The sequence below is a fragment of the Rhinatrema bivittatum genome, chromosome 1 (assembly GCF_901001135.1).
Source record: "Rhinatrema bivittatum chromosome 1, aRhiBiv1.1, whole genome shotgun sequence".
In the NCBI taxonomy this organism is placed as follows: Eukaryota; Metazoa; Chordata; class Amphibia; order Gymnophiona; family Rhinatrematidae; genus Rhinatrema; species Rhinatrema bivittatum.
Window position 1 is genome coordinate 411,357,513 of NC_042615.1, and position 11,852 is coordinate 411,369,364.

Genomic DNA, 11,852 nt, shown 5'->3' on the forward strand with positions numbered 1-11,852 from the left:
TGGTCCTTTGTCCATCTGTCTACACTAATCTGATAATTTCGTTTTCTTTAATGTCTCCATTTTTCTCCTGTTTCCTCTGAAATGTCCTTTCTACATGTTAAGACCTCTTGTTATGAAAAATGACACCTTCTTGTAATTTATTGAAGCCTGCAAAATATTTGAATGTTTCTATCATATCTCCCCTCCTTTCCTTTATATTCTCCAGTAAGAATATTTTGAGTATCTTAAGCTTGTCTGTATAAGGTTATGTTGTAGGTCCTACACCATTCTGAACTCTTTCAATCCTCTCTCCGAACTGTTTCAGTGCTTTCACTGTCCTTATATCTGTATGGTTCTCAGGGGGGGTTTCACTAATGATCTGTTCGAGAGTAATATTACTTACTTTTTCCTATGGATGATAATTTACTTAGGTTTCCCTTTATGCTTTATTTTATTGACTGGCAAACTTCAGGTTATTTGATATAATTCCAAAGTCTCATCCTATATAGCAGTTTTCCTCTATGATTATATATATTTCATATAGTTTCATACCACAGATGTTTAATTTTGATTTTCTTTTATTTCCTTTCATTTTTATCATTCTTTCCAGCCTATCCACTCTGTTATGTTATTTGTATCATTTGCAAACATTCATATTATATTAAGTTCCTCTGTATTATTGCTCGTAGAGGACAATTTTTGAGTCCAGTAATTTACTTGCATAAATCAGCCATCTGAAAATTGCCCTCCTTCAGTGTGACTGTGTATTGTCTAATTTTTAACCACATTAAGAGGCATTCCTGAGGGCTTATTTTAGCTGAAGAAGAAAACGTATGAGTGTAAGTTCATTGTAAACTCTGAGTAAATTTTTAAAGGGGTTATATATGGAAAATTAGCATATATGCACTTAAGTAGCCTGTATTTGTATAGATGCTATTTTATAAACTTCAAAAGTACATGTGTATTTCAGTTATGCACATACGTTTATTGGTGCAAAAGAGGGGTGGCCTAGAGGTACTTCGAAGTGGGGTGATGAGGTGTGTACAGAAGTTGCTATTTTGTAAGAGATATATGCAAATACATTAGCCAAATTATTTGTGCAGTTTTACATATGCTAATTGATTTGGGCAAGTAAAATAGGACTTGTCTTTTAGACATAAAACTTGCCATACTGGGTCAGACCAAGGGTCCCTCGAGCCCAGTATCCTGTTTCCAACAGTAGCCAATCCAGGTCACAAGTATCTGGCAGAATTCCAAGGGGAAAGATAAATTTCATACTGCTTATCCCAAGAATAAGCAGTGGATTTCTGCAATTCTACCTTAATGGTTAATGGTCTTTTCCTCCAGGAACTTATCTGTATATTTTTTTTAAATGCAGCTATACTAATAGCTTTCACCACATCTTTTGGTAATGAATTCCAGAGTTTAATTATGCATTAAGTAAAAAACATTTTCTCCTCTTAGTTTTAAATGTATCACCTAGTAACTTTATTGTATATCCTCTAGTGTTTATACTCTTTGAAAGAGTAAACAACTGTTTACCCTTTCCACTCCACTCGTAATTTTATAGACTTGTATCATATCACCCCTCAGCCGTCTCTTGCAAGTTGAAGAGTCCTAACCTCTTTAGCCTTTTCTCATAGGGGAATCGTTCCATTCTCTTTATCATTTTGGTTTCCATTCTATGTACCTTTTCTAATTCTGCTATATCATTTTTGAGATGTGGGGACCAGAACTGCACACAATACTCAAGATGAGGTCACACCATGGAGCAATACAGAGGCATAATGAGATTCTCTGTTTCTTAGCGTTCAAACAGATGAAACCAGAACCAGTGGGTTATGCACCTCTACGAGCAATGGAGACAGAGCAAAGCTGACATCACAATATATATACTCCTGCAGTGACATCAGTCCGCCAGTATTCTTGGTCTCCAGCAGATGGTGGATGTGCATCTCTCTATTGGGGATTGCTTCAAGTTTTAGAAGAAGGAAATTTAATTTGCCCAACTCTTCTGCAGTGATACCAAATGGTCCCTCCCCCAGTTGAGAATTCCTGAGGTGATTTCCGTGGTCCCTCAGATGAGTGCCTTGGTCCAGTAGTTGGTTTTTCAGCCGTTGTGGACTTAGCTGTTGAAACAGTTGAAAGGCAATGGGTGCAGGAAGCCAAGTATGGCGGTGAAGGTAGATGCCCATTCCCCTCACAGCTGGAGACCAATTCCGTTCTTAGCCAGGATGGGCTGAGTTCAGGTTAAAAAAAAAAATGTAGTTATTGTAAGCAGAAAGTGAGTTTTGTGTGCAGTTCCTCTCTCCTTTGGTCTCTGTGCTCGGTGTGCCAATCTGATGTGTATCCCCGCTGCTGTGGGGATTGGGGAATGCGGGCATCTGGTGGATTGAGCAGCCCTTTGGCCTAGGCCTCGCTCTCAGGCTTCTTGTTTGCCGCATGGTAGGCTGTGACAGTGTTTGCTCGCTTTTTCCCTTCGCGTTAGGCTACCCTCTTCAGTTCCGTCAGATTGTGCGAGTGCGTCCGACTGCATACAGATGTGTGTCCAATAGCGAGCTTAATTGAACACCTAGTTGGATATCTTGTTGGTTGGGAGCGACGATCTGTGCACCTAATTTTGTATACACTTATATCTGCACCCAAGCAGTGCGGCATCATTGTCCATCGATTTATGGTGTGGAGCCTAAATTTTTGGATGCCTATATTCAGACGCCTGTATTTTGGACACTTGGTGCTTGCTCTGGCAGCACATAATTTTTGATGTCTGAGTTTTGGGTCATCCAAGATAATTCGGACGCCTAGATTTTTTGTGGTGGCTTCGCTGGATGCACACTTTTCAGACACTTATACAGATAGACTGATAGCACTTATGACTAAGAAACCTAACCGCCTTAACCTCTGTGCTGCTTGTCATATTTGGGCGTCTCAGTCAGACTTTCCCTATAATTGAGCCAGCATTGCTTGGAGGCTCAGGAGGAATTGCCTTCGTCTGATTTTACTAAGCCCGGTTCTTCTCAGCCTGGTGTGGGACTGGAAAAAAAAAAAGATGCCAGAAAGGTTGCATAACTTGAACCCTCCCCTAAGTGGTTCATCATTGGGAGATGGTAGTTCAGTGGGCTCAGGATAGGTGCCTCTGGTTTTGGCATGGATCCCTCACTTTCTTCAGGTGCATTCCTCTGCCCCAACCTCTATTGTCGTTTCTGGGTCATAGGCAGTGAAACTCCTCTGGCATGGTGCTGTGGTAAGCGTCAGGCATGCCTAGATCAGCTGCTGGTCTTCCCAATGGGGTTCATGATGGCACAAATGATGAAACCGATCTTTTTTTTCCCTGGAGGATGGAAATTCCTCCGGGATTGGAACCATTTAGAACTATGTTTCAGTTTTTTCATAAAGATGAGTTACCGGCCCTGATTCCCAGGCATTGAGATTGCTGGGACTGAATCCATGTCTGAGCCAAAGAAAGATCTCTTATTATGGAAGCCATTCAAGAATAAATTTATTTTGAGTGGGGCGCCCCAGAAGCTAATTTCAAAGGGAGACAGGTCTTGGAAGGCCTGTACCCCCCCTGGACCTGGCTGCATGAGAGCAGTTACGTTTTCCAAAGATGGAAGCGCTTGTGTGTATTGTCACCAAGTGGACGACTATTCTCGTAGAAGGGAGAATGGCCTTAAAGGATGTTCCCTGTACATACCAGGATCATTCCAGACGGTGGGTTATGTTCCATGTCCAGCAGATGGAGTCAGAACACAAAATTCCCAGGGGAGGACCCATATAACCACGCCTCCCCTGTAACAGCTCTCAGTAACGTTCTGACTCCAGCAGATGTGAGCAGGGGACTTGTGGTCCCCAGCTTGTTAGCTTAAGGCTACCTCCTCAGGGGGATCAAGTTTAAAAAAAAAAAATAGGTAGCTTTAAATTTACAGTTTAGGTCACTTTGCTAAGGCTCCTCTTACAGCAGGGGGAGAGCTCTCCGCTGGTGCTGGCTCATCGCTCTCTAGCCTGGTGACTTGCTGACAGGCTGTTGCCTGTTTTCTTTCTTTTCTCATTTTCCTCACTGAGGGCTCAGTTGGGGTAAGTGTATTTTTGTTTCATCTTCTTTTTCAGCAGAAGACTGCAATTTTTGGACTCCGTTCGGCTCTCTGAGGTGAAAGTCGGTAGTGCCGGCCTCTCCCTCCTGACCCAGGTTTCCCCCCTCCCTTTTGGGGAGCGACCGACGTCCCCACCTGCGGCCCCGTGAAGCACCATTCCCCGGGGCTGCCTGCTGTCAGGAGGTTAATTCCCCGTCAGTTCTTCTTTAGGTCGGTGGGGGACCGCGGCAAGCATCCGTTGCCGGGTCGGCGCTCATTTTAGGCGCGAGCCACCTGTAGAGCCTCCCTCCCCGCTCTCTCTCTCCCTGTGGCGATGCAGTCCGCGGCGCCTTGTGAGGGCTCCGACAGGGCCGGATTATTTTCTGAAGAGGGTCTGTGCTCAGGCTGTTTCCCCGAGGGGGAATGTGCGCCAGCTACTAGCAAGGACATTCGAGCTGCAGACCGGGTGGGAAGGAACCGCCAGGCCCCGTTCCCTCTCAACGCGGGAACGGCGGCCATTTTGTTGCAAGATTCTGATGCCGCACTTTCTGAGGAGGACACGGATATTCCGTTCTCCACTTCTAGGCCCGTTTTAGACCCTTACTCCGAGTCTAATCCTGATAGGCAGAGGGGGAGACCCCTCAGGATGCCAGGCCTTTCCCCCTGAATTCATAGTCCTGATGCACAGGGCTTTTCTTCAGAGCAGAGACACGACCTTCGGGACCTGGGGACCCTCTCCCCCCAAAGATACCATGTCCTGCCTCCCTCCTGGGTGGGACCCTCCCTCAGGCTCGCCCCCCTTTAGTAGGCGGGGAGAACGGGGACATCTCTTAGCCCTACCGGGACACCATCGATAATACAGACTTCGTCGGGGGAAGGACAATTCCAGGACCCTGACGTGGACAACCCCACCTTGGCGGCCCAGGTGGAGGGCGACGACCCTAGGGTCTTCCACATCTTCCAAGCGGCGGAATTAGATGACCTCATTCCCTACATCCTCCAGGAAATGGATATTGATCCCCCTCCAGAACCGGTGGGGCCTGGCCCGGCTCTCAAGAAGGGGACCCCCCTCCTAGCAGGACTGCGGCTTCTAGCCAAGTCTTTTCCCACTCATCGCAAGATCTTACAGTTGATCACTCGGGAATGGGATTCCCTGGAGGCCAACCTTAGGGTCGGTAGAGCCATGGGGAAAAAAAAAATTGTATCCTCTGCCAGCAGATTTTTTGGAAATTTTCAAAGTTCTCGCCGTAGATTCTGCGGTATCAGCGGTCACAAAGCATACCACTATTCCTGTCACTGGAGGGACGGTGTTGAAGGATATGCAGGATCGGAAGCTGGAGGTTTACCTCAAGCGTATCCTTGAGGTCTCGGCCTTAGGGATGCAGGCGGCTATCTGCAGTTCCCTCGCACAGCGAGTGGGTCTTCGGTGGGTGCAGCAGCTTTTCACCTCCCAGTCCTTACCAGACGCTGAGGCTCACCAGGAGGACAGACTGGAAGCTGTGGTTGCCTATGGAGCGGATGCTTTATATGATCTTTTAAGGGTCCTAGCCCGAACCATGGTGGCGGCGGTCTCAGCGCGTCGGCTCCTTTTGCTTCGCAATTGGTCGGCTGATGCCTCTTCGAAGACTTGGATCAGATCATCAAGTCCCTTAATGAGAACGCGGTGCACAAGTTGCCCGAAGATCAACCCCGTTCGTCAAGATCATATAATTACTCCAGAAACCGTTATCGTAACCAGCGGAGAGCGCGTCCTCAGAGGCAGCAGCCACCTCGGGCTCCCCCTTCTCGTTCGCACTCCTGGAACCGGCCCTTTCGTGGGCGCCGCCAGGGTAAGGAAGCGCAGGGTGCTGGTACATCCGCTAAATCTACCCAATGATGCCAGACGGACCCGAGAGGTGGTCCCTCGACTGGGGGGTCGCATTGCTCTCTTCTACGAAGAGTGGGTCCAAATCACGTCGGATCAATAGGTTCTGGATATTCTAAGACGCGGTTACGCTTTGGATTTTGTTTGCGCTCCTCGGGACCGGTTCCTGTTTTCCCCTTGCGGGTCCTTAATCAAACAGGGAGCCGTGAGGCAGACCCTCGATCGTCTCCTTCAGTTGGGGGCCATAGTGCCGGTGCCAGCCGCCGAACTGGGCCGGGGGCATTATTCAATGTACTTTGTGGTTCCCAAGAAGGAAGGTACTTTTCGTCCTATCCTGGACCTCAAGCAGGTCAACCGGTCCCTCAGAGTCCCTCGTTTCCGCATGGAGACACTCCATTCAGTGTTAGCGGCAGTTCATCCGAGAGAATTCTTGGCTTCGTTGGATTTCACGGAGGCATATCTCCACATACCAATTTGTCAAGCTCATCAGCGTTACCTACGCTTCAAAATTTTGGGTCAACACTTCCAATTTCGCTCTTCCCTTTGGCCTGGCCACAGCTCCACAGGTTTTCACGAAGATCATGGTGGTAGTGGCGGCAACCTTGCGCAAGGAAGGCATCCTTGTGCATCCTTACCTAGACGATTGGCTCATCATTGCAAAGTCACGAGCGCAGTGTATCCTCGCAGTCGACAGAGTGGTACAACTTCTCCAATCTCTGGGATGGATTGTCAACTTCACCAAGAGCAGCCTGGTCCCGTCCCAGTCGTTGGATTTTCTGGGAGCTCACTTCGACACCAAGAATGCCAGGGCTTTTCTGCATCCGGACAGAGCTCATTCTCTGCGTCAGCAGATTCAAGGATTTATGGCGCTCGAGACGCCCACTGCCTGGGACTACCTGCAGGTACTGGGGACCATGGCCTCGACCATCGATCTGGTTCCTTGGGCATTTGCGCATCTGAGGCCTCTGCAGAGATCCCTACTCTCCCGGTGGCAGCCGGTGTTGAGAGATTTCCAGGCAATCCTTCCGATTCCGAGAGGAACCTTCATCAGTCTCCATTGGTGGCTGGAACCGTGGCACCTAGCTCAGGGGGTTTCGCTGGAGGACCCGGATTGGGTGATTATCACCACGGACGCCAGCCTCACAGGCTGGGGAGCGGTCTGTCAGGACAGCTCAATCCAGGGTCGATGGACGGAGGAACTGTCGAAGTGGCCCATCAACCGCTTGGAAACCAGGGTGGTCCGTCTGGCGTTACAGGGTTTCTTCCCCATAGTACGTCATCAAGCAGTCAGGGTGCTATCGGACAATGCGACTACAGTGGTGTACATCAATCGCCAGGGAGGCACGAGAAGTCTGTTGGTCTCTCTGGAAACCGACAAATTGATGGAGTGGGCAGAGCTTCACCTCCGACGACTAGCGGCCTCGCATATAGCGGGCGTGGACAACGTACAGGTGGATTTTCTCAGCCGACAAAACATGGATCCCGGAGAGTGGGAGCTCTCGCAGCAGGTGATGTGGATAATAGTACTGCGATGGGGGACACCGCACGTAGACCTAATGGCAACCACCGGAAATGCAAAGACCGCCCGCTTCTTCAGCCGCAGGCGGGAGCGTGGCGCCGAGGGCGTGGACGCGCTGGTGTTGCCCTGGCCACGCCACTGTCTCCTATATGTTTTCCCATCGTGGCCCCTCGTGGGCAAGGTCATCCGCAGGATAGAGGCACACCAAGGGCCGGTGATCCTTGTGGCACCAGAGTGGCCCAGACGACCGTGGTTCGTAGATCTGCGCAATTTGAAGGTGGAGGGTCCCCTTCGTCTCGGTCAGCTGCCACGTCTTCTACGCCAGGGACCAATATTTTTCAAGGAGGCAGATCGCTTCTGTCTTGCGGCCTGGCTTTTGAAAGGCGTCATTTGAGGAGGCACGGTTATCCGGAGCCGGTTATTTCAACGCTACTCAAAGCACGTAAGATGTCCACCTCTGTTACCTATGTTCGAGTCTGGAAGGCCTTTGAGGATTGGTGTGGAGCAAATGACATTCTTCCCATGCAGGCCTCAGTGCCATAAGTCCTTTCCTTCTTGCAGGCAGGTTTGGATTTGGGTCTTGCTTACAATTCTCTTCGGGTTCAGGTGGCGGCCTTGGGGGCTTTTCTTCGCAGTGGAAATAAGGAGTTTCTGTCCTCGCATCCGGACGTTTCCCTTTTCCTTAAAGGAGTGAAACACTTGAAGCCTCCAATTCGCCCACCTTGTCCGTCGTGGAATCTGAATCTGGTGCTGCGAGTCCTCTGTGGTTCGCCGTTCGAACCTCTAAGCTCGGCTACCATCAAGGACGTCACTCTCAAGACCATTTTTCTCGTGGCAATCAGTTCAGCAAGACGTATTTCCGGGCTGCAGGCCCTATCCTGTCGTGAACCATACCTTCGTTTCATGCCTGAAGGGGTTTCGCTGAGGACGGTTCCTTCTTTTCTCCCTAAAGTGGTTTCGGCATTCCACCTCAACCAATCGGTGGAATTACCATCTTTTGCCTCTTCTGAGTCTGGAGACCAGCGTAGACTGGATGTAAGGCGGTCTCTGATACGCTATCTGGAGGTGACTAATGATTTTCGGCTCTCCGATCATCTGTTTATCCTCTGGTCCGGACCCCGGAAGGGTTGCATGGCCTTCAAACAATCTATAGCGCGGTGGTTGAAGGGAGCAATCATAGCGGCGTACCTTGGCATAGGTAAGTCCCCTCCGCTGGTTGTCAAGGCTCATTCTCTTCGAGCCCAGGCGACATCTTGGGCGGAGAGCTCCTCCGTCTCCACTCAGGAGATTTGTAGGGCGGCCACCTGGAAGTCGATCCATACTTTTGCGAGACATTATCGCCTGGACGTCTGTGCTCCATCGGGCAGTCAGCTTGGAGACAAGGTAATACGAGCAGGGCTGTCTGCGGCCCACCCGTGATGGGAAAGCTTTGGTACATCCCACCGTCTGGAATGATCCTGGTATGTACAGGGAAAAGAAAATTATTCCTTACCTGCTAATTTTCGTTCCTGTAATACCATGGATCATTCCAGACACCCTCCCTTGGTTTGGGGGTTTGCTTGTGGGACATCCCTGCCTACCTGTCTTAAGAACATAAGAACATAAGAAATTGCCATGCTGGGACAGACCAAGGGTCCATCAAGCCCAGCATCCTGTTTCCAACAGAGGCCAAAAACCAGGCCACAAGAACCTGGCAATTACCCAAACACTAAGAAGAACCCATGCTACTGATGCAATTAATAGCAGTGGCTATTCCCTAAGTATAATTGGTTAATAGCCATTAATGGACTTCTCCTCCAAGAACTTATCCAAACCTTTTTTGAACCCAGCTACACTAACTGCACTAACTACCTTCTCTGGCAACAAATTCCAGAGCTTTATTGTGCGTTGAGTGTCTTAACAATCTTTTACTTTGTATTTCAAATACTGCGCGTCTTTTTTGTTCACGCGCTGCTGTTCGCAAGTTCACTGTTCAGAATTTAGTTGCTGTTTATTTGGACAGCGGTTATTTCAATTCCTTCTTTGATTACTTGATCCCTCTGTTTTTAGTCTCTCTCTTTTGGGCTTTGTTAGTCTAGTTACTGAGAGCTGTTATAGGGGAGGCGTGGTTATATGGGTCCTCCCCTGGAAATTTTGTGTTCTGACTCCATCTGCTGGACATGGAACATAACCCACCGTCTGGAATGATCCATGGTATTACAGGAACGAAAATTAGCAGGTAAGGAATAATTTTCTTCTCATGATGACAGAATTGAGGCTATCTATAAGCAGGCCTTTGAATCGACAGCTTCCTGTTGTTCCCTGGTTGCTCCTTTTGCTTATTGCTCTCCCAGGAGGTCTGTAAACCTTGGGCAGTGATGGATCCAGCAGCTGTCTTTTTTGGCTGATGCAGGCTGTGATTGGTCATCATCTCGGTCACAGGAGTGACTGGTAATAGTGGCTAGGCGTCAGTTGTGGCTGAAAAGTTGGTCGACCGATACAACCTCATTGTCTGACCTTACAAAGTTGTCTTTTAAAGGTTTGCTCTTGTTTGAGACTGAACTGGAGAAGCTGGCCAATAAGTGGGAGAGGCACTGGTTACTCAATTACTAGAGGATGAGAAACAGGCGCCACAAGCCTTCAGTATGAGGGGTCATACGAGGGGATTCACACATTTTCGACCCTTCAGAGGAGCAGCTTTTCAGAGGATTCAACTTTTGGGAAGATCCCAGTCCTTCATCACAGACCACCCAGACGAGGCGCAGACTCTGGGAGTGGAGAACCCAGAGTTTGCCAGTGAAGCTATGTTGACCCTCCTCTGGGATTTTATCGGTGGTGGGTCAAGATCACAACAGACCAGTGGGTCTGGAGGTGATACAAGAAGGCTATGTACTGGAATTCCACATTGTTCCTTGAGCCATGTTCATTGGTATCTCCTTCAACTCTCCGTAGAAGAGACGAGCAATGGAGGGTACGTTGTTAAGACTTTTCAGCCTGCAGGCTGCGGTTCCCGTACCCACGTCTCAAAAAATAAATAAATAATAATACAAGCCACTATTTCTTTGTGTTCAAAATGGAGGGATCGTTTGTTCCGTTCTGGATCTCTAAGGTGTCATCTGTCATTTGCATATGATTCGTTTTAGCATGGTGACCTTGTGCTTACTGATAATGGCAGTACTGTCGGGGGAGTTGACTGACGTCTCTGGATCTGTCTGAGGCATACCGGCATATCCCCTTTGACTAGAGCACCAATGATTTCTGCGTTTCGCATTTTTGGGACGCCATTATCAGTTTCAAATGCTACCTTTTGATTTGACCACTGGAGTCAGGATTTTTTCCAAGGTTGTGGTGGTGGCGGCAGAGTTGAAAAAACATGGAATCCTGGTATACTCGTACTTGAAGAACTGGCCAATTTGGGCAAAGAGTCTGGAAGAGATCCTTAGAGTCTCGCACAGGGTAATCTTGTTGCAGAAACTAGGTTGGGTCATGAACCTGACCAAGAGCAATTTTCAGCCAACACAGTCACTGGAGTATCTTGAAGTTCGTTATGACTCAAAAAAGGGGGTAGTGTCCCCTGCCAGAGAGTCTGTGCAGGTTCGGATATTGATGAACACGATTCGACCAACTATTATGGTCCTATCTTCAAGTGCTTGGATTAATGGCGACCCTGGAGGTAGTGCTGTGGGTGAGGGCACATTTGTGTCCTCTTCAGCACACTCTGCTGGCTTACGGGAGGTCACAGTCTCAAGATTATTCAATTTTGCTTCTCCTGCCGATGGAGGTCTGTTCTCAACTACAGTGGTGGATCAAAGCAGATCATCTAAGGAAAGGCATTTCCCTAAGAACACTGGACTGGCTAGTAATCTTGACAGATGCAAGCCTCCAGGGTTGGGGTGCTCACAGTCAGGAACTGACAGCGCAAGGGCATTGGAGTGCAGAAGGGTTTCTCTGGAACATCTATTGGCTGGAAGCCTGTGTAGTTCAGTTGGTATGTTTGCAGCTCAGAGACATATCACAGAGTCTAGTGGTCCAGATAATGTTGGACAATGCAACAACAGTGGCATATATCAGTCAGTAAGAAGGAACCAAGAGCCAGCAAGTGTTGCAGGAAATAGCCCAACTTATGGAATAGGCAGAAGGGCATAGTCAGATCGCAGTCTCACACATTGCAGGAAAAGACAATGGGAGAGTAGATTTTCTCAGGAGACAAGAGTCTGGACCCAGGATAATAGGAATTATCAAATGTGGTGTTTCAGCTAATAGTGGATCGCAATGCGAAGATTCTTCAGTCGCAAGAGAGAAGAATCTTCTCTCTTGCGACTGAAGAATCTTCGTGAATCTCCGTAAAGGTAGAACACCAACCACTGCCAGTGGCCAGTGGTTGGTGTTCCACCTTCACGGAGCAGAAGGATGGAGGGCTGCCATCTCCAAATTAAAAAAA